Raw genomic sequence first — 24,490 nt, forward strand, 5'->3', positions numbered from 1 at the left:
AAAGAATTGCAGAAGGAAAAAGGCGAGGGGCGGGGGGCGGTGTAGGGAGAAGAAAACAGGCGAGGAAACACAGGGCGTGTTTAGCACTTTAACAGTAAGGTGACATTTTTACAAGCTAGTCAGGTGCACGGGACTCACTGGGGGAGAACGGCGTTGGCGATGCAAATGCGGAGCGGAACGCGCCGTTTGGGAAATGGCTAACTCACTGATTAGCTTCTCGTCACAGGAACGCACTTGCATTTCTGAGCATCATTTTCCCTGCAGGACACCCAGCCTCAGTGCCGCTTTAAGTATTCAATCCAGCTTCATTATGGCAGCCACCTCACTAACCCACTGTGGGCAGCTACTAAAAGGGAGGAAAAATTAAAGCAATTCATACTCCCGGTGACTTACTGCTGCAGAATAATTGGTTTCTGTTTGCAAAGAACATTATCCCAGCAAAGCCCAGCAAACAGAAAAGTCCGTCTGAGAGAGGGTTACGGGGACTAGGGTAGAAAGTGGGGAGGCGAAGGAGGGCTGGGGAGATGACATGTTTGCAAAGGCAGTTAGCTGATAATTAATTTTTTATATCATTCCATACTGGGATGTGTCCTTCCGTGATGTATGGACATGCGCTGGGTTTGTAGCACGTCCTTTGATACCTCATGGAAATGTTAATGAGACGAAACCAGTTAAAGAGTTCTTTAGACCGCGCGGGGCTTTGGGGAAGGCCAGAATGAAATGCAGACCCTCCGAGGGCTCCTCCGACACACAAGAAGTCCCTTTGTTTCCTGTCTTATGAACCAGAGGCAGGTCTGAAATTGCAGGGAAAGTGAGAGGGGGCTGAAGAGTTGGCGCCGGAGGCTTGGCTTTCTATATTTAAAAAGAGGGGGAAAAAATCGCTCGCCAGTTATTCGCACCCGGGTTTGATAGGCAGTGCAGGGTGTTTTTGAAGTTCCAAAGGAAGGTTCTCTGAAGATGGAAGCGGGATCTGTCTTTCACTTAGACTTAATTAAGAAACTTGCTGGCTTTGTCTGTAGGGGGCCCATTACGCGCAAGCTGCAGCCCCCTCTGAATAGGGGCTCAGCCTGGAAAGTGTATACATGCCACACCGCCTTTGTGCTGTGTTACCAAACTGGAGGCAGGAGCAAGTGCGGACGGGGCTCTGCCAGAGGTCACCCCTTGTTGTCGCCCATGGCCCAAACAGAGCGGCCTCGCCAGCGCACGGTGTTCCTTAGGGACTCGGGACCGATGAACCGTCTATAAAAGGAATGTGGTTAACAAAGCAGGGGGGCGGGTAGAAGAGAGTCTGTCTGCTCTCCCGGTCCTGGTCCCAAGCTGCAAGGATGAACAAGGTGAACAGTGTCCTGGCCGCAAGGACACCTCACTCGGTGTGGGAACCAGAGGTGGTGAGCGCCTGGCTTCAGGGCACAATCTCTCCCCTAGCCCGCTTCCACCCAGCCCGGGGAGAAAGTTTGCCTGGTCACTGTTCTCATAACCTTGAGAATAATTTCCCCCTGGTGGGCTCCTGTGGCCTGCCCTATTTAGGACCAAGTTGCTGAATGCTAGAGGATAAAGAACAGTTGGAAAGCTGTGAGCAGTGGTTAATCAGCTAATTCGCATTTCAAAAGACGCTAATAAGAGGTGATCAATTCAAAGAAAACCCTGGGTATGAGTCCTTTACTCACCCCTCGAGTGAGCAGGCGGCGCTCCCTCCGGTTTCTCGCTCCCCGCCCGTCGCCTCCCTTCCCTCCGGGACCTCCCAGGGTACCTGCACCTCTGCCCCCCCACCCGCCTGCTCCCAGCGGGGCCCTGCAGCCCTCTGCCTTCCTCCCAGCTGCGGCCAGCTGCACCCCAGCCTTGGCCTTTTGTGCCTGACCCTCCTCGCCCACTCGCTCTCCTGCACCTCAGTGTCTTCTCTCCTTACTCATTCCTCCTGATCTGTGACCTCTGGCCAACCCTGTCCGGTTGCCATTTGCTTGGCTGTGACGGGAGGGACCCTCCTCGTTACTTTGCCGTTACGCGTCCTGCCTGGAGACCCATGTTGTGACTGCCCGAGTGTCTCCTGGGACCCGAAGTGGCTCTGTATCTTCCCTACCGTGTCTGTCGCTGCAGCCTCTCTGCCCAGCTTCCCGTACCTGCTGTTCAGACAGAGGTGGGGGGCTGCCTCTCGGGCTTTCTAGCGAGGTGCTTCGTAATTGGGTCTTCCTGCTGTTACAGGCTAATGGCCCTGTCCTGGAACCAGTGTCACCCACCCAGTGACTGGAAAGTCAGCCAGCCCACCAAGTGACACTGTCCAAATAGAGCCATAATGCCAACAATCAAGAGATTTTGTTTCCGCCAAGAGTACAGTTCACGTGTTGGGAAGTGAGCTTGTCAGGGCTTTCTTTCCGCCTCCTCTCCCAACCCTTGGCAAAACGTAGAATATCGTCGCCTTTGATAGAAGGTGCAGTGAAGGGGGCCGGGGGAGATCGTGGAGCATCCTTGACCTGGATGCCAGAAGGAGTAGCACCATGTTTGATGCTTCTGGTTTTCTCTGTGGCTGTAATACCTGTGTGGGGTCTTTTGAACATGGTCCTTGGTTTTCAGAATCCCGGAGTGCTTTAGCCCCATCGTGCTTCAGAAATCCGTTAGGAACTCAGCTGCCCTCTTTCTTACAGACTCTGAACAAATGACATTTCATCTTCTGGCCATGAGTGACAGGAAATTTTCCTAAACTCCAGCCCTGACAATCAGGTGACAGTTAGGGATAGCCTTGCAAGCCCTAAGATGATTGTTGGTCTGGAGAGGTGTCACTGGGAGGTGGCCAGCCTCATGGTTTGTCACCCACGATAAAGGCTTTCTGCTTAGCGTACCCTCCAGTTATCAGGAACATCTTTCGTTGAACCTTGTTTTGACCCTGAGCTATTCTGGAAGGGTTCCTACTTTCAGAAGGAATGTGGACCACATGACCTCCAGGGTCCCTTCCACACGGGCATGCACCAGCACTCATGTCATCACCAGGGGCAGTGGCCCACCAGGCTCTGCCCCAGGACACAGGACTCAGCTGCTGTCTGTCATCTGCGGGAGTGTCAGGGTAGACTCTGAAACAGAGTCCAGCTTTAGATCAGAAAAAGTTCTTAGCCCTAAACAACAGAAACCGTCTCTGATTACTGAAGTACAAAAGGAATTTATTAAGAGGCTCTCTAAGGGGGAGGATACAGCTCAGTGATAGAGCACGTGCTTAGCATGCACAAGGTCCTGGGTTCAATCCCCAGTACCTCCATTAAAAATAAATAAATAAACCTAATTACCCCCCCAAAAAAGGAATCTAGTAGTTTGAAACATCAATCATCAAGAAGGCTGGAGAATCGGGCTCGAACATGGGGAGAAACCAGAGGTGGCTAGAACCATGACCACAGCTCCACCACAGAACCGTCTAGCAGAGGACTCACTGCCACGACTGCCGGCACCCCCAGCAGCCAGCACCGCCAGCGGTGGGCACCAGGGGCTGAAGCTGGAAGGGCTGCCACTGACGTTCCTGGAGAGTCAGTGTTGCTGCTGCCACCACTGAAACGAGTTCTCCATGCTCCCTTGTGTGCACTTGGTGCTGCTGGGGAGGCAGGGCGGTGCCAGCATTTGGCCCTTCTGGTCCTGCCTCCTACCAAGACTCCTCTCTTGTAAGAAATGGGTTCAGATGCTGAGCTGCTGAGAAACTAACTAGTGTCCACTGCAAGCTTCCAGCTCCACTGGGGGTTACTTGCCAAAGGTGGACCTCTTCTCCTGGACTCCTGAGATCGGAGCACGTCTCTGTACCTGAGACGTGCTGTGGGATCTGTGGGGCCCAATGAAAGATGAAAATACAGGGCCTCTTGTTTAGAAATGATTAAGAATATCAAGATGGTGACAGCGTGGGGCCCACTAGGCCTGGGACCCTGTGTCACTGCTCAGGTCACTTGCCCATGAAGCCAGCCCTGGCTTTCCCTTAACAGGGCCGTAGGTCCCCTGCGGGGTCTTGGGGCCTCTATAAGGCCGTACAGATGGATCCTGATTGGTCAGTGTTACTTCCTTTTGTTTCCCACCCACAACTTGAGGTGAGATTATGATTATTCCCATTTTACAGCTAGAACAGATGAGGCTGGATACCAGTGGAGCTGTGATTCCAGCCCAGGTCTTCGGACTGGAGTTCCCCTTTCCCTCCACCATGTCACCCTGTGACCAGGAGCTCACTGTGCCGAGAGCTGTGTGTTCCCGGAAACGTGCACAGCTCTCTTGGGGCATCATCTCCAGACTTGTTAATGTTGTGGGGAAAAGACTGCTCACTCAGTGTAAAGTAAGATTTGGTTGTTCACTTTCAAGAACTGCATTACAGGAAGGAAGGAGAACAGTGCCCACCAGCCAGTAGCCGGGCCCCCACCATGCTCTGCTGACTTAATTCAAAACACACACACACACACACACACACACACACACACACACACACACACACACACACACTTACTTTGTTTTACCTACAAGTACATTGTGTGTGTGTGTGTGAGAGAGTGAGTGAGATGCCATGTAACCTTGAGCAAGTCATTTTCTCAGCTTTCCAGGGCTTCAGTTTTCTCATCTCTGAAAATCTTTGATCTTCTTTCACAATATAGATTGTTGAAAGTTTTTTATTTTATTTTATTTTAATTTGGGGTGTGGTAATTAGGTTATTCATTTATTTTAATGGAGGTGCTGGGGATTGAACCCAGGACCCTGCACAAGCTAAGCACGCTCTCTCCCCTCCCTGCTCGTCGCACAGGGTTGATGCCTCTCTGCCCTGCTCACCCAGCAGGCACGTCTCAGTCTTGGGCACAGAGCTCGCCTCAGTGCCCACGTGCATTCCCACTCTTCCAGCACCCTTTCTGCCCTCGCTCTAGCCCTCAGTGTCTGCCTTGGGTCTGACCCCTTGAATGCCCAGCCTGTACTACCTGCCTGCTCGTACCAGAGCCGCCCCAGCATCTCTGCCATCAGCAAAATGCTCAGTACAGGCTCCCCCTGCTCACAGTGCTGGTCTGCGCATCTTAGAGTAACTGGCCTCTGCCTCTTGTATCCTCTCTCTCCCTTTCTCCCCAGCGCTGTGCCAGTGTCCTTCACCTTCTCTGGGTCCCCGGGAGCCTGCGCGGTGCCTTCTCCAGAGGGGCGCTCACAAATCCTACCTTTCTTGAAGTCTTCTCCACTGTCTGTCTTTCTCCTTTTCTCCCCCTCCCCCTTTCTCAGTTCCCTTCCCTTGACAGGACACAATATGAAATGAAGGTGTTTTTTAAAGAGTATTTATGATGTTTATAAAACATAAAGTTATTTGACATGTTTTTAATTTGAAAATCATAGCTCTCAAACAAAATACAGCTCTCTTTAAAAAGCTGTTATGAATGTAATTGTTTTTTATTTCTAGGTAGTCTTTAATTGATTTTTCCCCCTAAAGGTTTTTTTTCCTTCCTTATTTTAAACCCAAGGAAGGAGAAATTTCCAAGGGTTATTAGTTCATTTGCTGTTAGAAGGAATAATTGATCTGTCAACTCAAAGGATTTATAAGGATTTGGCTCACAGAATTCATGAAAGCAGTAGCATACGTTTAAGTTCTGCCTCAAAAGAAAACATTTCAGAAGGGGCTTCCCCTTACTTTTTGCAAGATAAAAATTAGCATCTCTCGAGTGATGAAAAGGCCCCCTGTTTTTTAAGATCTTCCCAATCTTAAGGGGCCCCAGCTGCACCATTTACACCTATACTTGATATAATTGGATAAATATTTCAACCAAAAGAATGGATTATAAATAAATATCATAAACTTTGGAGTTTCTTCCAGTGGTCCCCCACCCCCACCCCGCCCCGCCCCAGTATAGAGGAGTGGAACACAGTTAACATTTCTTCAACCTTAAATGGGGTTTAGCTTTTTTTTTTTCCTTTAAGCAAATGCACCCAAATTGGGTTTGATTCACAAAGGAAAGACTGACTGCAGAGCTAACAGACCCATCATTAGCCATCCCTGCCCTCTCAAATGGCCTGTCCATTCCACTGCTCACAATATAGGACGGAGGCCGTAAACAAGGGATCCAAGGGAACTCTGGACAAGAAACATACAATGGAGTGGGATAAATTTCTTTAGCATAAATAGCAGTCTCCAAGGGTGACTGGTGTGAATGGACTCCTGCTGTGAGGGTCTCTGTGCCTACAGAGGAGATCTGTGGCTTTAAGAGCTGTGGTCCCACCCCCTAGGCTGTGGAAGTGCTCAGTCTCCCCTGCTGGGCACTGTCCGAAGGCCCCCTGTGGGCCTCCTCTTTCCTTTCAAGCTGTGAGTCCTCAGGAACTTGGTGACAGCTCCTCTTTCATTCTGCTGTGCAAATCCTTGAGCTGTTCCTAGTGCTTTCAAAAGGAAAATATAAGACATTTTGCTTATTCTGTCCAGCAGGAGCATTGGAAGTCTGGTAAGACCCAGGGTTATTCTGGCAGTAAACCTGGGGGAGATCTTCCTTTTTGTAGTGACTCAAAACTCCCTGAGATGACCGGCAACCCACAGTTTATACTTCCTACATCCTTTACATCATGCCCTGTGGGGCGCCATCTACGTTCTGTTCCCTGGAGAACCTGTGTCCTGCTGGCTGGTGACTGGATAACCTAGTACACGTCAATGGATAATTTCTTAGCAGCCTTGAGCCAAAATGTTCAGGTTCCAGAGTAAATAATGACTTTTAAAAGAATTAAATAGCGATATACACGTTTTTTTTTTAATTCAGCCAGTGCTCTGCCTGGTCCATCCTTATCTCCTGTTCTGATCCCAGAGTCAGTCACTCTCAACCATCTTTGCTTGTCTTTCTCCAGGTGGTTATGTGCATATTACTAAATGATACACACCATTTTTTATTTCTCAATTTTAGATATTACCTATTAATTTCATGACCTGACATACAGGTTTTCACTCACTCTATACATACCTCTTCTGTTTCTAATATCATTGTTTTTATTCCTCTACATATTACTATTGTAACTTTCAGTAATATACTTAAATCTCTATTTTCCGTTCCATTGATTATAGACAGTATGTTTTTGCCTCACCTTTTTTTGACCTCTTCTCATCGCGTGGCCATCTGCTTTGGTCAGGTGTTGATTATTTGCGTTCCATTTTGACCACAATTAAGATTTCTATACTGTGGTTTTAGGTTGTTTCCAAGTTAAAAGCCAGAAAATAGCTTTCATATCGTTATGTGAATACTGTGCACTGAAAAACCAAGAAGTGCACTGTGGTTGATTATATTTCCATCTCTAATTCCTAACTCATAATCCCTGTGTTAGTCAAAGGAGAATGTGCAAATCGATTCTCTTTTCTTACATTCCGTCATTGGTTTAAAACCATGCCACATTTCAGTTTGCTAACATTTTTTTCACATTTTTTGTTTTGGTTATTTTTGTAATTTCTCTTTTTTTTTTCTTTTCTTCTTCTTGGGGGAAGAAGCATGTCTTTTTCACCATACCCCTGATATCTTTTGAAGCCATTCCATTCTTCAATAAGCCCACCAACTTCCTATTTTAATATGCTTATTCTAAATTACTTCTTAATGTATACCAAAGAAATTTATACTGCCTTCTATATTTCTTGGAGTTTCTAATTGCCTTTCTTTTTCCCTTACATTTTTTTCCCCTTTATTTTGCCTTGAAGTTTTTCTAAACGGAATCTCCCTTTTTTCCTGGAAACCTACATCCTCAAACCCCCAGGCTTCCTGTTCAGTTCGAATGGCGTTATGACTCTGTAAGTAGTGTCTACTCCTGGATCAAGAGGGATGCTATTGCTCTATTTTCTATTTTCTGTAACTTCTTGATTTCCCAGGTAGTTGGCAATTCTCTTTTTTCTTTTGTTCAGTTTTCAATGCACTTGTGGACAATTCTTCCCAGGATATCAACATCTCTTTAAAATGCCTCAGAGTAGTAATGTCCACATGGGAAAATTCATAAGATAATGTCTCAATGATTTTATTTATTTTGGTTTGTTTGTTATATACTTTTTGTTTGTTGGTTTCCCTGGAGGTTTTCCTTCTAGACCCCCTTTCTGCCTCAATAAGCTGGGTTATATGTATTTTTTTCCTGTACTTTTTGCACTGTTTGTCATCGTGGTATTTCTGTTTGTTGTTATTCTGTGTGCTTATACTGTTTCCCTCACCTCTTTCTCAAAAATTTCAGCCTTCATTTTGCTGAACAATATCTTTAACTTTCTAGGAAAGGGGGCAAAAGTGGTATGCCTTATGAATTCTCATGTGTGAAAATGCCTTATTCCATCTTTATGCTCAATTGGTAGCATGACTGGGTATGGAATTCTAAATTACAAATTACTTTCCTTCAGAATTTGCATTAATGTCTAATAAATGTGTAGTATCAATGTTGCTGATGAAAAATCCACCCCATTCTGATTCTTGTTCCTTTGTTTGTGACCTGTTTTTATTTATCTTGTCATTGACATAGTGTTTGTTTCTTACTCAGGAAGCTTTTAGGGTCTTTTATTGTTGCTGTCAGAACAACAGAACAATATATTTGGTTGTGGGTCTTTTAATTTGTAAAAACTCTTCCTTATTCTTAAGTTTTCCTTTTTTGTTGTTGTTGCTAGATTCTCTTCTTGTTTTGATGGGTACAATATTTCCCCAAAGTCTCTTCAAGAATACTAACTAGAGTCTTTTGTCATATTGTTTTATGAGGGGGAGGTAAGTAGGTTTATTCATTGATTTCCACTTGGAGGAGGAACTGGGGATTGAACCCAGGGCCTCTTGGGTGCTGAGCATGCACTCTACTGCTTGAGCTATACCCTTACCCCAAGTCTTTTGTCATATCGTGTTTGGTTCTTAAGTTCTCTTCTTTTATCAGAATTATCTCTGTATCCTCTAGGGTCAGTTTTTCTGTTGATTCATCTGTGCTTTTTATGTCATGCTACGAGCTTTGCTTAAATGCTTGATGAATCTTGGGGATGAATTCGCATGGCCTGTTTTCGGTTCCGTTTCTCACTCTTGCTTGCTGGCTCTCCGTCTGGAGCCTCTCAGGAGCTGTGCTCAGGGCTGGCCCCTCCGTGCATGTTTTCCAAGCCCCAGCCTCTCCTCTGTTTGGGTAGTTGACCCCACCTGATTTGTGGAAGCCTCTCTTTCACCCGTGGTCCCTCTCCAGTCCTCATCATTGTTACAGTTCCTCTCCCCAAATACATCATGCAGAGATCTTGTAGGTAGACATCCTTAGTAAGATAGAGGGGCCCTGAAAGCGCGCCTCCACGTCTGGGACTCAGGCCAGCAAGTATTCTTTGAGCGTGTCCCACAATAGGCATTGCAGGATAAATACAGGCGTAAAGATGTATTCCCAACCTCATAATCTAGTGGGAGGCCCGTAGTTTTAGGCAGAGCAAGGTCCAGGGTTATGGGCATTTTCAGATGTTTTGCATTTTGGTGGGAACAAGCCTCAGAGGCTTAACAAGCCTGGCAATCCTTTGCCTCCTTGGGAATCATCAGATGATAGAGTGAAGGGCGTATGATAACTCGCTCATTTTTTCATTCATCAAAGATGTTTTAGAGTGTAAGGGACTGTCCTAGAAGCTGAGAAGAACACAGAGCAGGTGCATACTCTGCCTCAGGGAGAGATAAGACATGTATCTAAGTAACTCTTCAATACAAGGCCAAGTAAGATAAATGGAGTAAGAGGAATACAGGTAAAACGTTATAGGAATACAAAGTAAAGTGAGGGGGGAGGGCATAGCTCAGTGGTAGAGCGAGTGCTTGGCATGCACGAGGTCCTGGGTTCAATCCCCAGTACCTCCATCAAATTAAATAAATAAATAAATAAATAAATAAATAAATAAATAAATAAATAAATAAATAAATTAATTAATTTAAAAGATAAAAGGAGAGATTACTTCTTACAACTATGTGCATGTAATGAAATAAATTAAAATAGGCTCATTGAAAAATGTCTCACCGAAAGACAAAACAGATTTAGATGAGTGGAGGTAAACAGGAGGAGAGGGAGTTACTTGGGTGAGCCTGGAGTACAAGGAGAAATTCATCTTGACTGGAGCCAGGATTTTGGAGCTGCTCTTAATAAACAAGTCATTGTGAAGTAATACTGCCCTTTCCTGGAGCACGGCTTCTAGCAGTGGCTTAATTGAAGCATACATTTCCTCTGGCAACACCTTGTTCAGTTGAGGTGCTTAATTCAGTTCCACGAGCTTAATATCTCAGAACCATTGAAATACAGCACCCCCCCCCACCCGCCCCTAATTCTCTCATTCCTCACAGGGAAACCCACACCAGGTCACGTCAGCGTCTCGCTTCCAGCCTCCCCACTGCCGTCTCTGACAGATAGTTTCGATTGGCCTCCTCACCACCCGCTTCAGCCCCCTCCTCACTCTCCTCCCTGAATTGCAGAGGTTGGCGAGTTAAGAGGCACATTTCTCAGACTCCTTGCCATGGAGATTCCACACGTGGCCTGGCTTCTGCTTTCAAAGACTCGGGTCTAGAATTGACCAGTGTGAGGTGTTAGCGAAGCACAGGGGCGTGAGATCGTCTGCTGGGGGTGGGCGTTGGGAGGGTTTGGCTGTTTTGAGGAGCTCAGCAAAGACTCGAGTGCCTAGTTCCTGTTGTCACTGTCCTGTGTGACACGTGGCAGGCAGCCACGGCAGTGGTGCTGAACTGCCCTCTTGTATGGGCGGCTCTGTCAGTCCTGGTTGTGTATCCTCCACATCCAGGTCTCTGTGCTGAAGATTTTGTAAGCTCCCAATACCCTTTGGGGGGAAAAAATATCCTCTTTTGCCTAAACTGGCAACAGTGGATGTCATCATCAACAGCGGAAACCCCACTGATGAGAGGGGTTTGGACTTCCCAGTCACCCGCCCATGTTCCTCGAGGACTTGGACACTCGATTCCCAGCTGTCTCTCACTCTTCTTCCTGCCACCCGGCCAGTGTGAAAGCTCCTGCCGACATTCCAGCTCCACCTTTTCTCCATCTCTGTGGCCACAGCCCGAAGTTCACATATCTGGAACTGAATCACATCTAAAGTTCCTCTGACTCCATCCTCCTCTCACCCTACTTTCCCACTGCGCTCAGACCCACTTTCGAAATTCAGAGAGACCTTCAGTCTCATCCTCCTCCTCTGGTCTAACAACTGTCCTCCCCTGGAAGCCTCACCCCAGTGGGGATTCGTTTCAACTACACTCCTGCCAGTGCTCAGTCTTCTCACCCTTTGGACCTACCTGCGCATTTATTGTCTCTTATGATAACCTTTAAAGTATGCTGTGCTGGTCTAGACCCCCCACTGCATATTTAGTAATAAAAGCATGCTGATTAATGCTTATAAAGTGCTTACCGTGTTCCAGGCACTGTGCCAAACACTTTAATATATCAGCTCTTGGAATCCGCACATCAATCCAATGAGATGGGGATGTTTCACATCCACATGTACAGATGAAGAAACTGAAGCACAGAAAGGTTAAGTGATTTGCACAAGGCCACACAGCAAGTAAATGGTTGAGCTGGGATTCAAACTGTCCGTGTTCACAAGAACCATACTCTGTATTCCCTTAGTTCTATTTTAAGGATGCAAGGATATCCATGCATCTCTGCATGGATATTAAAACATTTTTTCTATTTAACCACAGATGTGATTAATATCTCAATGTTACTATCACAAACTGTGGTTTCTAAAAGCTGCACTTCATCAATATATCTGCCAGGTTTTTTTTTTTTTTTATGAAAACATTTCCGTTTTCTCTCCCATGTTATTTCCTTGCTTTGCATTCTGGGTCTCGATTCTGTTGTGAAATACAGTGTCCTACTGTTGCAGATAAGTATTTCGGGAAGCTGTTGAATAGCTCGGGTGATGGATGTTTATACTGCCCTCCTGTCTCCCTTTCTTTCAAAATGGCAGTTCTGTTACATCCAGTAATGTGTACGCTTACAACTGAAGCACAGCAGTTTGAGATACCAACTTCCCTCTGCTGTCTTCCAAGATAAGTCTGGTGTAGTATGATTAGTCTTTGGGCTCCAAAATCAGTGGAAATTTGAATCCCAGCTCAAGTGCTGAGACCTTGGGCAGGTTACTTAGCCTCTCCAAGCCCCAGGTGTTTTGTCTGTAAAAACAGAGGCAGCCGTACAGTACACTGCATGTGAACAGACGGCCGTGGTACACCACCCCTTTAACATGCCCCGTCGAGTCCACGCAGTTAATCCCAGCACATCATATCCCACTCTCCCCCCAAAACAAGCACATACCCACTGCACATGCACGTAACAGCTCCACGAAGTTTGATAAACTATGGCATTCACTGAGGGTTTCATCCTGAGACAGAGAAATAGGTTACATTGTATTCTGCAAAGAAATCTTCCCTTAAAAAAGAAAAAAAGGAGGCACTGCTTTGTCATCCACTGCTCTTTCCCCAGAAGCCCCCTTTGGCTCGTCGGTCCTCGCCCTCCTGGCCCACCCCGGCTCAGGCAGAATCTCTACAGTTCTTCTGCTCCATCTGACAGGTGGCAGGAAACCTAAATTTCTGGGAGCCAGTGACTATTCATTTAGCAGAGAAGCAGCAGTATTTCATATGATTACATTATTTCACTCTAAGCTTGACTTAGAGAGTTAACAGTTCCTCGACTGTTTCCAAGAGGAGAGGTGGGGGAGCGCGCTGCCGTGTGTTGGAACGCCTCCGGTGGCCGCGGTGCTCCTCAAAGGGAAATGTCACTCTTGTTTATCCCGGCTGTTCGCAGTTCAGTTGCTGGAAGCAGCAAGTCAACATTGATACTAACAGCCTCGAAGTTCTCTTATTTAGACTTTGATTATCATTGGTTGGTTGGTTGGTTTTTCTCTTCTGCCAGAAAATAAGGGCTCATTTTCTGTCTCCGGCTCACGGTTACATTTATTTACATCACTTTCCTAGGCATTTTTTCTGAAACATCATTTCAGGCTATTGGTCGATTTGACTTAATCATAGTCAACTTGACTATTGACTAATGTGTGCTGTAAGGAATACTTCCAATGGGGAAGATATTTTGTCTCGATAGACTTGAATGTGGCTATTCATGGTTACTAATTGAATATGAAATAAATTCTATTGATATGGAGTTTATGAAGTTACTGCAAAGAGGTCAGGGAGGCCGTATTTTCCTAGAGTAACCATTTTATTGGCTTTAGTGTTTGCACCTCTCCTATTTTGGAAGTTTGTGAAAATCTTACACGTCCGATAACCTACCCCCGAATTCCTTTCATTTGCCTCATATATGGCGAAGCTCATCCATCAAAACTAAAGAACTCACTGTTTGGCAGGTTAAATGAAAATCCAGTGGAATAGGAGTGTTTATTGCTTCCACAGAAGGTTCTTCATTGTAGATTATCCAGGAGCCAGTAATGAATGTGTACTATCAGGGGCCAGGGATTTCGGGGGATGAATTTCCCAGGGTTTAATCATTTCATAAGGCCTCTGAGTGTGACTTTTTCCCCAATAATCTACTTATCTCAGTAATTTACCCCTCCTACTGCATTGCGAGGAAAATGAGTCTCCCAGGTTGTTTGCATGATAAGTAGCTGGGAATTGTGTGAGCCTTTCAAGCAGCAGCCCTGAGTTAATTGTAGCAGCCTGAGCTAATGGTTTCCCATGTTAGCTGGCAGGTTAAGTGAAGAAGCGGGCTTGAAAACACCCTTTATCACAAGTACCATGCATTTGAAAAGCTGAAATCTTAAAAATGTTTCTTTATGGAAGACATTTTCCCTTGCATTACAAAGGTGTGAGAAAAATGTCCTTCCAGAGATAGGACTAGCAGTTTTGCAAAGAACTCTGGATGCTGGCTACTCAGAGGGGCTTGGGAGGTTTATGTTTTTGTTTTTGTTTTTCCAGTGGATCACGCTAATTTGCCCCCACCCCTTCCTTTTTAGTTAAGTCAGAACTGGAGAATAAACTGCTCGTTGCAAGCAAACAATTAGAAAAATCTCTTGGGGAAAAAAATAAAATATGCTTCCTAATGTTTTCTGATTGTATTGTTTTAGGTTTATTTCACATTTAACCCTTAAAGTTTTAATTACTGTAACATGTCAACTACCAAGTATGAAACGGATTTTCTATTTAGGAAAAAGGTTAGAATACAGTTTGCTTCGAAAGGAGACTAGGCTGTTCTGCACGGTATCCTTAGGGGACCGGGAAGGTTGCATGCAATCTCTCCGAAGGTCTGGAAGTATGCTGAGGTTGAATCAAAGGTGGATCAGAACAAAGATACTGTTTCCCACATTACATAATTACGAAAACTACACACCTACAGGAAGTTTAGACGGAGGAGAGCAGGTTCCTGCTGGCGCAAGGCTGCGGAAAAGGGAAGAACCAGGAACCCCCACTGTGATTTCTCTGCGCGCCCTCTATGCTCGGTCAGCGCCCTCCCATCCTTAGACCTCTGCTCAGACGTCCCTTCCTCAGGAAGCCCTTTCTAATCCCCAGACTAGGGAGTCTTGTGCACTCTGCGTCTTCCCTTTATAGCATTGTCACAGTTGTAATTGCGCGTTGTTTGCATGGTCCAACTATTATCTCTTTTGCTCTGCCAAGTTTAGCCTCCCGTGAGTACATAAGGGCCTTGTCTGGTTTGTACATACCATGATAATCTCAGAATCTGAATTCTCAGAAAATATTTGCTGAATGAATGGCTGGATGAATGAGAGTGTATTTGTTAGAAGTATTTCAGTGAAGGAGATCGGGGTGAGTTCGTGGGTTAACTGAGGACTGCGCAGGGAGAATTTAAGAGGCTTGTTAGAAGGAAGAGAGAAAGAGGAAGAAAAGAATCACAAACCTCAGAAGTATAAAGACGCTTGGGAGCAAACGTGTGTGTGCCACGTATTCCATGAATAAACTGGCCTTGGGATGTAAAAGTGAGAAAAGAATGAATTTGGAGTGGTGTTTCTAAGAAACAGGTGACTGAATATATCAGCCAGGTTTCCAGGATGAAATAGATGGCATGCTCACCTGGGTGACTTACGGAGCTGGAGGCAGGGATGAGGGAGCCGACAGGAGATGTCGGGGCACCAGGGCTCAGCAGTAGTGGGAAACTATTACCCCACACCAGCCACTCCCATGCCACAGGAGCAAGGGGAGAAGACTCTTTCTGAAGCTTAGTGAGAGCTGGAGCCAGGGAAGAGGACAGCAGACGGGACGCGTGGTTGTCAGGGGGCATGGCCATTGCCAGAACCGCAGTGCTGCAGCAAGGAGGAGACAGAGGAGGGCTGCCGGCCTCTCTGGCTCCCGACCTCTGATCCAGCCAGCGCCCCGGTGGCCAAAGCCAACCAGAAACTGGAGGCAGGAAGGCCCAGTGTTGTCGTGCCTGGATGGCAGCCGCCCCCCCATCCCAGGTGTGGGGAGGAGGGGGAGGATCCAGAGAGGCAAACGGAAAGTAACCAGCTCAGTGAGAGATTTAGATCCATGGGTTTTTATTTTGTTGGCAGTGGTAGAGATCTTTGTTAAGTACGTAAATTATGTATTGTAGTGACAATTGACATGGTATTTAGGACCCTGGTGAATGTGTTGTTTTTTTAAAGGTAATTTTCCCCCCAAATACCTACCTGCTGTTTTACTTTCTGACTCTTCTATTTACTTTTTATTTTGAATATATATTTTAGCCAACAATATAACAAAGGTACACCCTGAGAAATTTCACTTCTCTCCCTAATCTGCTTCACTCCCCCTTCCCCACAAAGGTAACCGTTTTTACCAGCTTTTTGTGTGACTTCCTCGTGTGTCTTTGCAGATACAAGCAAATATGAAAAAATATGTGTGTCATATCCCTGTCTCCCCATATGTCTTCTGCACCTGGCGCATACGTTATTTCACATGTGCATAGGTATGTCTGTAGGACAGACTCCCACATGTGGCAGTTTGGATCAGTTTTGCCAGCTTGCCCTCTGTAGGGATGTGTGGTTTGGTACTTCCAGCAGTGTCGTGTGAGAGCGTCTCCCACAGCCTTGCTGAAAGTGTGTCGCTCAGCTTTTGGAATTTTGCCAGTCTGGTGGATGGAAAACATTTCATTGTGTTAGGTTGAACCACATGAAATTGCAGCTTGTGTGGGTCAGAGATGGTAGTCTATCGGTAATTTGTATGGTTCAACCCAACAGCTTTATTTTGTAGTTTTCTCATGACTGAAACACTACCTTTTGATATATTTATTTAAACAATCATTTGTGTTTCTTTTTTGTTCTGAACAGTCTGTTGATGATCTCGGTGCATTTTTTTCTTTTGCTGGTCTTTTTCTTACCAATTTTAAGGAGCCCTTTATGCATTAGGGAGAAGACTCTTGTGATAATGAGTTTCAAATTTTTTTTCTAGTTTATGTGTCTTCTGAATTTGCTTATGGTTTTTTTCTTTACCACTGAAAGTTTCTAATTTTTTTTTTTTTTTTTTTTTGGTAATTGTAATGATCCGTCTTTTGAGATATTTAGAGTTTGAGTCTTGGTAAGGTCATCTTCACTCCAAGGACATAAGAGAATTCTTCTGTGGATTTTTTTCATCGAACTGTAACGGTTTTGTTCATTGCATTTAAATTTTTGATCCATTTAGAGTTTATCCTGTTCTGAGGTATAGATTTAACTTTTCCTTTTTCCAGTTGGCTACCCAGTTGTTTCAGCACCATTTATTTCATAAATCTGTCTTTATTTCTACTGATTATGGAAGTAACCATGATCATACACTAATTTGGAAGATTAATTTTAAATCCTAGCAATTTACTTTTAACTTTTTGGTTGGAAATATTTTAAGGAATGTCACATAATTTATATATCTTCTTTTACATGTACAATGAATATGTGTTTGAAAAAAAGGATACGTATTTACTGAATAAGATGAATAAAACTTGGGAAACGAAAAAACCCTAATTCTGTTATTTACCTATGTTAATATTTTTATTTGTACATGACATAGAAGTACACACACAGGTGCATGCACACACACATTAGGTGAAGAATAAGCTGTTAAAACAACCATGTTGGAGCAGCACAGTGGCTTATACAACATAGAACTGTATTTCTGTTTCATGAAAAAGCCCCTAGGTGAGCAGTCTGAGTTAGAAAGGGAGGTCTTCTCTCCACTGGGTCATTCATTTTTTTTTTTAAGTCTAGTATATTGAGGCTTAACTTACATACATTAAAATTAAACAGTTCTATGAGTGTTGACAAACATAATATAGTTGTGTAAACAGCATCACAGTCAAAATATTAAATATCCCCACCACCCTCATACTCCTGAGTGGTCAGTCCCTCCCCTACTCCCCACGCCCAGTCCCTGGCAATCACTGATCTGAAATCTGTCCCAATGGTTTTGCCTTTTCACGGGGTCATTCTTGGCCCACTCTCTCTCTCTGTCTTTTCCCTCCACTATGCTGTATGGCTCCTCACCGCATAGTCAAAACAAGGTCACAGGCACACATCACTTCAGGAAAAAGGAAGGAACATTAACACGCACTGCTAATGTTTTCAGACCTGGAATGAGGCACATCACTTCTGCTCGTTTTCCATTAGTGAGAACCTAGCCGATGCCCACCAAACCGGGAAAGGTGCTCCACTGCTGCCGAAGGAGGGGAAAGTGGGTTCTTATGGGCTAACCTAGCAGTTGCCCCTGCAGCCTGGCCACCCACGTAGCCACAGCCGTCTGTTGTCCACACAGAGAACACATCCTCTCCCTGAGGGAGACAACCCCAAACCCCACCCAGTTACTACATCCAACTCAAAGGCCAGAGTTTCTGAGCGATGGAAAGTCTTCCCCAGTAGGTTCTGAGGTGTCTCCCTGTGGTCCAGTGACCTCAAAATTCAAACACGAGAAATTTGTCTCTTCCCCTCCCATCTTTCCCAGGATTATGGTTTCTTTAAAAACTAATGGGACTCTCGTCCAGTGTGCCAGGAACCACATCCAAGTTCCATTTCTGTACATAGTTCTGGCTGATTTTCTGGCTTCCAGCTAGACTCGTGTGGTCTTCTTCTTTTTAAAAGCAGCTACTTTGGGGTGACCTGAAATGATGGATTTAGAAGGCATGGCAGTGAACCTCATCTCTGCCATGGGGCTGAACCTCTTTCTTTGGCTTCATGGAAATGAAAGACTCCGAACCCTCACAGTCTCATCTCCTGCTGTTCAAGCTACAGCAGTACCTTCCCAGCCAGTTTTCTAGACTTTATCCTTCCATCTCTGCTCATAAACTGGCCAGTTCTTGTATGAGCTCATCTCTTTCTTGCAACGGCTTGCTAAAAATCAACAAATTATGTATATAAGCCTTCATCTCTTTAACTACATTGCATTGCCTTGAAATACAGAAATAGATATTGTCATAGCTATTTTAATAGAAAACTATTAAGCCGTCATCTACCTCCTGACTTAAGGATAAGTCGGGCGGGTGGGAATAAATTCCTTAAAGAGCAGGGCTATACAATCAAACATATAAGGAAGTGTAACAGCACGGAAAGCACCATTGCTAGGACCATTGATATGGGCGGGAGGGGGGTAGATAGGGTGTTGACAGAGGGGTGTAAATGTGCTCTAGAAATGGGTGAGGACACAGAGGATCCAGTATTTACTAGGTCTTTTTGTTTAGAGATTAGTATTAGAATAGGTCAGATGAGACATAACAACACGGAGAGTGTAAATGGTCCTCACTCAGAAAGGCTGTAACAGATAGCTTTTAAGGATGACCATTCTGTGTATTAGAGAACATGTAAGTAGTAAGTTTATTAATAAATAGCAAAGCAGTCTATTTGAAAAGACCAGTTAAATAGATAAAAGTATGTCACGTGTAATGGCAGAAAAGAGGGGAAGGTGGGGACAGCTCAGTGGTAGAGTGTGTGCTTAGCATGCACGAGGTCCTGGGTTCAGTCCCCTCTACTTCAATAAATAAATGAATAAGTCAATCAATCAAATCATTGCCCTCCCCCCCAGAAAAACCCACATTAAAGAAAATCTCCCAGAAGACACTGGGCAGTTTTGTAAGCAAATTCTTTCAGATTTCCCAGGAAAAATAATTGTCATGGTGTATATAACCTGTTTCAGAGTACAGAAAAGGAGGAAAGCTTCCTGTTTCACTTTATGAAGTTAGACTAACTCTGATATCAAAACCCAACAAAGATAACATACGCTCACAACTCTGTAGGTCAGTCTCGCTTGTGAATGTAATTATCCTAAAAAGAAAAATCCTAAGTAAAACATTAGCAAATTGAATCCAGCTTTCTATTAAAAGAGAAAAGCGCTGTGGCCAAGCCAAATCTCAAGAATGCAAAGAGAGGTTAGTATTAGGAAATACATTAGCATGATTCATCACATTAATAAATGGAGAAAAGCCAAATGATTACCTTAGTAGACACTGAAGAGGCATTTGCTAGAACTCAGTGTCTGTTCTTCAATTTTTCAAAAAGCCACTCTTCAAACTGTGAATTAAGGAGTACTTTATTAGCCTCCTAAAATAGTAACTATTACACACTAAATGCTACCATTTTGCTTGAGGGTAAAAAAATTAGAAGATCAGATCACGGATAAAATCAGAATGTCGCCTCTCCCTGCTGACAACGTGTCATTAATTTTGAAGATCTAACCTCTGCAGTATGCAAATTAATTAAGAAGGATAAATTAAAATTGCCATCATGTTTGTAAATATTTACAGTCTTCTACCTGGAAGATTCAAGAGAATGAGCTGAAACACTAAAAAGAACGCCTTTGCCCATTATAAAATAAATATACAAAAGTTGTTTTCTCAGCCAGCACCCATAACCACTTAGAAAATTTTACAGAGAATAGAGAAAGTCATATTAACAATAGCTCCAGAAAAAAAAAAAAGTAGCTCCAGAAACTCAACAGGAAGTCGGACCTCTGAAGAAAACCATAAAACATTACTAAGGTTCGAAACCCAGCTCTAGCTGAAGCAGAAGCCAGGTGGGCATTGTAATTGTCATTGTAGAAGGTCACAACTCAAAGGAGGAACTGCAGGAGTCAGGGCAGCTCTGAGACCTTAGGCAGAAGCACAGGATTCTCAAAGCTCTCAGGACTCTTTCCATTCAGGCTGCAGGGTTCAGTTGTTCAGAGCGTGCACTGAGCAAGTCTAAACCTCAGGGCTTGCCATTTATAGCCACGGTCGTCGTAGATTTAGATATTTAGGGCATCAGACTTTATGTCACCATTGTCACAGGAAGGAGCACTTGTTTCTATTGCACACAACGTCACTATTTGGGTTAGTGGTCGGATTGATCCCACCCTGCCTTTATTTCTACTTTGATTTCACCTTTCCCTGCCACAGACTGGCTTTCTCCTTGTGGTGGAGAACGAGTAGTAGGGAAGGTTTCTTTTTGATCTGGCTGGGGTCTTGTATCTATTCCGGAAACGTGGGCTGTTGTGTTCAGCTTATGAGCCTGTGGTCTAGGGCACAGGCAGGCTATTTTATCAGAAGGGTGTGCAGGTTGGTTGGGGCAATAATTGCCAGGCAGGAAAAGTTACTGCTCCGGAGAGATCTGAATAAATGTAGGTATATGCTGTATTCCCAGGTAGGTTGGCTTAAATTGTAAAGATGCAGATCCCCCCCGACAAGTTAATGTATAAATTGCACACAGTCTGATTCGGAGTTCCAGAGAGAGTTTTGGGCCCACTGGACATCACGATTCTAAATTCATCTGGAAGAAGAGACATGCATGGTGAGGATAGTAGGAAAATGCTACCCAGTGGAAGAGAATTGCCTTAATCCGTGGTATTTCGTCAGTGTTATTTTGTCATCTATTCCAGGCCTAAAATATGATCCAGCGTTGATACCGAATTTTTTAAGCCTTTCTTCCAGAATGATCTTTATATAACTCAAGGAATTATGAATTAGGTGGCCAGAGATCTAGTATCTGATCGCCTTACATCACTCAGGTAATTTAGAATGTCTGTTGTGTACGAGATGCTGTGGAAGGCGTACGCCCCTCCCACCTGTCACTACTTCTGTTAGTCTTTTCCAGCCAAAGATGGGCATTAGACATTTTAAATTTGTTGTTCTTACATAGGACTCGGGGAGGAAATTTGCCAAGATGAAAAGACCAGAAAGAAGACGTAAAAGATCTGATCTGAAATTATAAGGGTGCAAACGAATTCAGGGGTTGGTGGGTGAGGAGCTCTAGCTGCTGCCACACCGCTGAGGGTGACATGGGGTTGAATGCAGGGATACTTGTGAGATAGTCGTAAGGACCTGACACAACAAATTTTCAAAGATGAGCAAGACGACGTATACTAACTACCCTTGCCAAAGGAAGAATGAAGGGATGGAGAGGAAACGTCCATTCAAAGAGTGTTTGTCTGGGGAATAAATGCCGGTCAGAAAAACGGACGTTGGGATTTTGTTTCGTGTTTGCGAATGGCGCCCTTCTCAGGAAAGTAAACCCATGGTTGAAAAGGAAAGCGGATGTGTGATGCATGAAAATGCCTTCGTAAACACGTCATGTCTCGTTTCTTTGGCTCCTGAGACAATCGGGGACCCTTCAGCTCCGGAAATTCGTGAAAACAGGCAGGATAGATGTTTGTGTTCTGTGATTTGTGTTCATACTGTGCGTAGGTCCAGTGATCGCGCCTGTGTAACCCCTGAAGGTCTCTTTACTGCCAGGTGTTGGGGAGGTAAGATGATGGAGGCAAACCGGAACTAAAAGGAGAGGAGTTTGCCTGACTTTCAGAGTAACAAAGAACTTGAAAGGAGGCTTCGGGAAAGAGAAGCAGCCTGGCTGCACTGACGGAAAGCAGTAGTGCCATCAGTGTTCAGGAGCATCAGGAAGAATTCAGAAACGGGCGCCCCCTCCCTGCAAAGTCATGGGGGTTTCAGAACTAAAGCTCAGTTCCTCAGTTTGCTTCGTAAAGGAAGTGCAGATACGGTAAGATTCTGCATTTCTGTGGAGCATATGTTTGGAATTAATCATATAACCACGGTTGCACCAGCTGAAGTCAGAACGCAGAAACACGTGGACAACCATGGTGAGCTCTGAATCCAGGGGTAAAGTTCCCAGTGCCGGTGCCCGGTGCACAGGGGAGAAAGCTTTACCTGCCACCATGCCATCCAAGGGCCAAGAGCGTATGTGAGTCCTCGATGGCCTCAGACAGTGAGCCCCCAGGCCTAAGGGAAGTGACCTTCATCAGCTGATGGAGAGGGAGTGAAAGCGAGCGGGGATGCGAGACACTGACCAGAGAAGACCCAGGCGGCGACGTCAGCCCATCTGGCTGATTGGTCACAGGCTGTAAATTCCCCACAAGCATCTTTCTTTTAAGCCCCATCTGCCCTCGCTCCTTAGAAGGACCTGGGCCTCTTGAGGAGCAGAAGAGGGGCGTTGGCAGGGACGGGTGCCACTCAGGTTTGGGATACTTTTCAGTTTTTTAAAGTTGGTCTACGAAAATGGGTTTATTCACCGAGAGTCACTTAGAAGATGGGAGAAAAACAGGGCAGGAGTGGGGCAGGGTGAGGCACTTAGGAAAAGCCAGACAACTTGCTCCCTCAGCCTTTCTGTGGCCAGATGGTCTCCTGTGACTGGGTTCCAGGGATGGCCAGGCTGTCAGAGGCAGGCAGCCCCCTCCTGCATCCAGCCTCGCCTGCACCTCCCGCTCCGCTGACTCCCACGCTCCCCCACAGCCCTTCAGTGGTCGGTGCTGGAGCTGTCCCCCCTCGAGAGCAGAGGACTCCCCTGAATTCATTCATGCTCTGATCTTGGGGAGGGAAACTGCTGTCCCCGTTCAAATGGGAGCAGAGTAAGAGAATGGCCGTGGCATACACAGGAACCTGTGGCAGAGGAATTTCACTGGAGGCCAAGGTGCCCACAGGGCTGGTTTCTGGTGAGAGCTCTCTCCTTGAGCTGCGGGCAGCTGCCTTCTGGCTGTGTCCTCATGTGGCCTTTCCTCTGTGAATGCACTGAGAGAGAAGGTCCTCTTCTTCTGAGGACATCAGCCCCACCAGATTGGGACCCCACCCTATGACATCATTTAACCTTAATTTCCTTCTTAATTTGGCCTGATCTCCAAATACAGCCCTTCGGGGGTTAGGGTTTCGACATATGAGCAGGAGTGGGGGACATAATTCAGTGCATAGCACCAGTACTCAGACATTGCCTGGTCCCTGCCAATTCCACGTTCCCCCTCTCTGTGCTTTTTTAGGAGTTCTTTTCCATGCATCCTGCCTGTCCCGAGAAGTCTTTAAGTGGCAATTCAGCATTTCCAGTCTGCTCCCTCATGTCTGTTCTAAAGAGTGTGAAATTGCCGAAGCATTGATTGATTGATTGATTGCTCTGGGGATTGAACACAGGACCTCACGCATGCTAAGCACGTGCTCTACCACTGAGCTGTACCCCCGCCCCCTAAAATTCTTATTTATAAAACACTGGGCTTCAGATGTTCCATCATCATTCGAAGCTGATCATGATGGAGAAGCAGCAGTTGCCTTCCACCCAGGAATCTTCCTTTCAGGGATTCTGTTGTTCTATTTCTAGCTCTCCCGAGTTAAACGGCCTAGTGGAAAGTTTGCACATAGCAGAAAACTCTGAGCTCTCCTCCTGTCTCCTCCAGTGGGAGATCCTGCCCCTCGTATCTCGTGTCACACCACCCCTCTCGCTAAGGGTCCTTCGCTGGCCCTGGGGTCAGTGGGCGAGACGTCCTGGCCAGCAGTGCTGCAGCGTGTCATGGGACCAGACCCTGTTCCCCGGGGGCTCAGCCATGTGATCTTTGTCAGCTGCTTCACCTGTCAGATGGAGAAAGTAAGACTGGCGACAGCAAATGGTGGCAAATTAAATAAACACAACACCCTGGAGTGACTGCCAAGCTCAGAATGGATAATATAGGTGACGTACAAAGTGTAGTGTTTGTTTCAAAATCAATCCTAATGTTTTATCTTTATGAGAACATTTTCGGGGTGGGTCATCTGACCTTCTCATCTTCCGTCTCACTGCGGTGACATCCCCGAAGCTCCCTCAGAAACCTAGAACATCCTTCCCCCAGATTTTCATGCTCTCTTCTTTCAAAGCAGTCCCTAAAACCCCAGGCCTCCTGTGACGCCCTCCTGCACTGAGCGGTGGCCGCTGTTCTGGGTGAGGGTCCCGTGGTCTCTCCCTGGGTTTGAGCTCAGCTCCGGGACTCACCAGCTCTGGGACCTTAGGTGCCCTGTATTCCGTTTCCTGTCTGGAAACCGGGGAGATGAATGATACCTACCCAACGGTGGGATTCCTGTGGGGATTGAATGAGTTGAAATATGCAGAGCCGGTGGAAGCGCCCCTGTCACTCAGCAGGGGCTCACTGGTCCTTGTTACCTTTCCTCTTCTGTCCTGTAGACCTGGAGGCCTGTGGCTACCGTCCCCCAGCAGTTATTATTGATTTGACTCAACTCAGTAACGTTGGCGAATTGAATTTAAATTCGCTTAGCCCACCAGTTCCCACCATGAAAGCTGTCAGACATACATCTTGGGTTCCATTTTCTGTCGGATTACTTTAATCTGTATTGAAAATCGTCTCCAAAGAGTCTGCTTGCTGGCCAGGTGTAAGGCCAGGGACTTGGGGAG

At 45.6% G+C, this 24,490-nt stretch overlaps 1 protein-coding gene and 1 non-coding gene across 2 annotated transcripts in view; both read left to right on the forward strand.

Annotated features, from left to right (window-relative positions):
* The window catches only part of STX8 (syntaxin 8), a 207,122-nt gene that overhangs the window by 150,569 nt on the left and 32,063 nt on the right, over positions 1-24,490 (forward strand). The window lies entirely within an intron of this gene.
* Positions 9,698-9,770, forward strand: TRNAA-GGC (transfer RNA alanine (anticodon GGC)). The gene has a single exon. It is a non-coding gene; the product is annotated as a tRNA-Ala (tRNA).

Source organism: Camelus bactrianus, chromosome 16 (genome assembly GCF_048773025.1).
Source record: "Camelus bactrianus isolate YW-2024 breed Bactrian camel chromosome 16, ASM4877302v1, whole genome shotgun sequence".
In the NCBI taxonomy this organism is placed as follows: Eukaryota; Metazoa; Chordata; class Mammalia; order Artiodactyla; family Camelidae; genus Camelus; species Camelus bactrianus.